General features: G+C 38.1%; 1 long non-coding RNA gene across 1 annotated transcript; it reads right to left on the bottom strand.

The window, feature by feature from the left end:
• Nucleotides 1–1,596: 1,596 nt before the first annotated feature.
• LOC145451777 (uncharacterized) lies at nucleotides 1,597–2,718 on the bottom strand. The gene is made up of 2 exons (XR_013919035.1): nucleotides 2,269–2,718; nucleotides 1,597–1,769 (listed from the first exon to the last, which is right to left on the bottom strand). It is a non-coding gene; the product is annotated as an uncharacterized LOC145451777 (long non-coding RNA).
• Nucleotides 2,719–4,072: the final 1,354 nt, after the last annotated feature.

The raw sequence follows: 4,072 nt of genomic DNA, 5'->3' as shown, positions 1-4,072 counted from the left end.
ATCGCGCTATAGCGTCGTTGGTCATTTATACACTAGGGCAGGGCCGGCCAACCCGTGGCCCGCGAGAAGGTTTTGAGTGGCCCGCGAGGTCATTTCCAAAATTTCTAATATCATCAAAAATGGATTGCACAGATTGTGAACTTGCAAGGCCAACCAAAAATTTGATTATTCTGGCCGCAACACTTGAGATGTGATGACTAAAATATCAGTTCCGACGCATTGACAGATCCATCAGCCATTCACATATTGGTATATATATCTTCGTACACTACAATAATGCAGAATAATTTGCGGTAGATTTATCAAAGGTAAAAATTTTCTACAAGCTTGGCGCAACATGTTGTCACTCGATTTCTTGTTTTTAATATTGTTGCCCTTTTATGAAAATGTAAGAACACCTAATCCTAATGTATCAGATTGAGTCGAACTATATTCGCGATTACGAGACAAAGTGTCGTTCAACATATGCGACATTGCGTTTGCGCTCGCAGTAAGACCGTTGGCTATGAAACCTAGGCACGAAATGATTGACGCATGTTGGTCGCATCTTTCGATATCGATCTGTCCATGCGCCGAATAGCCCTGTCCTCGCAAAATTAGCCCAGCGATGTACAACAGGCCCGCAATATAGCCAAATGACAATAATATTGACCTGTGAACTTCAAAAATTTTTCGCGCTTCGCGCGGCTAGTGGCCCGCGCGAAAATTTGTCAATAGAATGTGGCCCGTTGGCTGAAAAGGTTGGCCAGCCCTGCACTAGGGGTATTCAAAAATGACTTTTTTTCTCGAATCGTACTGGCTACTTGATAAAATTGTTATGTTAACTAATTTAAGCCTACACGCCAAATTTGGCTCAATTCCAGCCAGTAACCGCATTGCTACAGGAGAAGAAAGTTTCGATTTATAATATGAAAATAAATAACAAAAAATTTAAAAATTTTCTGTTCACCCCATGAAAGTGTTGAGTTGTCTATTGAAACGCTGTTCACCAAATTTGATTCAATTCCAACCAGTGAAAGCGGAGTAATTGCCATCGAAAAATTTGAATTATGAATAAAATAGTATTCACGGTGACCAATTCTTTAATTATTTATTATAGTGGTGCCCACCGTAAATACTATTTTATTCAAATTTCGAATTTTCAAATTTTTTGTTATTTATTTTATGTAATAAATCGAAACTTTCTTCTCTTGTAGCAATGCGGTTACTGGTTGGAATTGATCCAAATTTTGTGTGTAGGCTTAAATTAGGTAACCTAACAATTTGATCAAGTAGCCAGTACGATTTGAGAAAAAAAAAATCATTTTTGAATACCCCTATTATACACTGTATAAATATAGAAATCCGGGAGCAGGTCTATACATGCCTTTCCGAAATAATTTTTATGGTCGGCAATCGGCATCACCATTACAGAATGCGCCGCCATGATGGCTAAGTCGTGTCGAGTCTACGCGTAATCGCGGTACCTCTATGATGTGATCTTTGAAATGTTAAAAGCTAAATAGCGATTGAAATATATCACTGAATGGGGTGTAAAAAATCGAGCATGTGCCTTTAATGCCCACATGCTTGCACGCCGTAGAAGAGATATCAACATTCAATGTTTACAACTTTATTGCAATGATGTTGCGAAATATCGAAATGAATGGTATATTCAACGTCACAGATGTCCATTGTTCATTGACCTTGTAATGTACTTTGTAATGGACTGCAATCGTGTCAACGACTGGATGAGCAGTTCTTCCGATGCATCTCCTCAACGCGGATTGCTGTGAACAAGAACCATTTTAAAGTGCTACTGATTCAACAAGCGGTCTCTTTATGAGCATAGCGTATAGTACGTAATGGAGTTTTGGTAATATTTGGGCGACTGACAGTTGAAATGATAGCGAATAATGTGACAATAATGTAGCTTATGTTACGGAAGTTACACGCCCCATGGGTTATGGATTTGATGGTATTCGCTTAGTGGTCGCTTTGTATATCATGTTACAAAACGGGAGTGTCCATAAACCTATTATAGGTTATAATAGAAATACAGATTATATCGTATTTCTGAGGACTCGATCTGCATACTCTGCCGTACTCTGCGCTAAAAATAATTCCCATCCTGATAGGAATTGTACGAACATCTATTGTTATATAACGTCACTGGCACCAAAGAACTTTATGCATATTTAAATAATCAAACTTCGCTCCTAAAACATTATAACCTGAATGCATAAGCTAAAATGGAATCAAAAAGAATAATCGAATATTCAAACTTACTTTTATATCTTGATTTTGTCTCCCACTTCTTTGTACGAGATGCTCTCCCGTGGAATGGAGATGTGCTTTAGGTTTCATTTTCTGATAAAATAGTTTTGGAAAGAAAATGAAGCCCTAAAACAAAATCCCCAATCAGGAATAGAAGTTTCAGCTGTATCAAGCTATAAATTGCCCCGTGGTCGTCTTCACAAGGTGCTGTTGTCCACTCGCAGTCATTACCCATCTCGTTTTATCAGAAATTAGGTTTGGTTTCCAATTATGTGCAAAAACCAAACCATAATCCTGACCAGACGAGAGCGGCCGTAGGTATATTTCACAGACTCGCAACGAGCGCGGTCTTCGTGAACATTGAATCTACGTATGATCTATCTATCTGAAATACCAATGGGAAGGTGCTGAAAGCGATGTAGACGCGCATCCTCCCCACGACGTATTAAAATAGATTGACTTATATAGTATATCTTAAAATAGAGTGACAGATTTTTGAAAGAATCGCACTAGATACATCGACACTGGGTATCCAAGTAGGCGCACACATTGGAATACCTCAAACAAATGTCGTTGGCCGTTTTCACGTGTAGACGTTGATGTGGACCATGTGCAGAACTTTTTCACTTGCCACGAAGTGAAGTTAGTTATCATTATTCGACATACTCCTACTCCTGATAAGACTTGATAAAATTCATGTGAATACATGAGAGAGAGATTTTTCACAAGTTCAGCGATAAATCCTTGTGTGCGGGCTCACGCCGGTGCGTTTCGTGCATCCTGTCGGTGTTTATATATCTATTATAGTCTAGTCTCTGTGCATATCCACATATTCTCTGAATTCCAATATTCTATAATAAAATGACACATAAGATTTGTGGCACTATACATATTGTAGCCTAGGCTATTATTGCATATATATAGCTCTCGTGCGTGTGTGACGCGTAGGAATCCTCCCTTTTCTTTCTCGTGAGCTAATGTAGTTGCGCATTTTACTGGTTCAATTCTCAGTGATTCTCTCATGAAATCGAAATAAAATAAATTTCTAATCCAAATCAGGTATATTGAATAATAATACTCATCGGCAGACCGTTAGGCCTATTGGACAGAATAGGTCTGCATGGTAGCCCGTGTTGATAGTTATACCACAGACATTATGTGCAAAATTCAACGAAAATCCACGATATTTTGCAAGAAAAGCGGACACAGGGGACGTAGATTACGACGAAATTGGAAATTTCATGTTTTATGTGCGGTTCGTGTCTACTTCTAGCTGAAATATAGGCCTACATCTAAGATGAGATGTGCCGAATGCCTGCAACTGGTAAGTCATTGAGATAGTTTTGCTAAAAAAAATGCATCTAGAAACATTGAATGGATGTCATTTTAGATCCATCGTCAAGTTTTTTCAATGTGAATTTAGTTACGAAGTATTTTCGGAGGTGAATTGTATCTTTTCTACTCTTTGTATTTGCCTAATAAATCATGAATAAGTAATAGCTCTCTATCTCTATTCGTGGCGGTATATATCGAAAGTAAATAACCGCAAGCTGGTATTCGCAGTGAGATCGTTAGTTTCGGTTTCGGTGTTGGAATAATTCATGAGAAAACAAATAAGTCTATAAGTAGTAAATAATATTAAATGCACATTGAAATAGCTTACTAGGAAATCATATACGATCCGTATCGATTATACCTTGCAAAGTTACCAACGATCAATCTTTACGGTTCGACGCACAATCACCATGGAGAAATATGCATTTTCCATCCATCAGTGAAGTCAGACCGGTATAACCGAAATCGATTATGTTTTGAG

Source organism: Botryllus schlosseri, chromosome 12 (genome assembly GCF_051294905.1).
Source record: "Botryllus schlosseri isolate E-star chromosome 12, Bs_hap1, whole genome shotgun sequence".
Taxonomy (NCBI): domain Eukaryota; kingdom Metazoa; phylum Chordata; class Ascidiacea; order Stolidobranchia; family Styelidae; genus Botryllus; species Botryllus schlosseri.
Note: the sequence above shows the minus strand (reverse complement) of the source record. Positions and strands in the feature narration are given on the sequence as shown.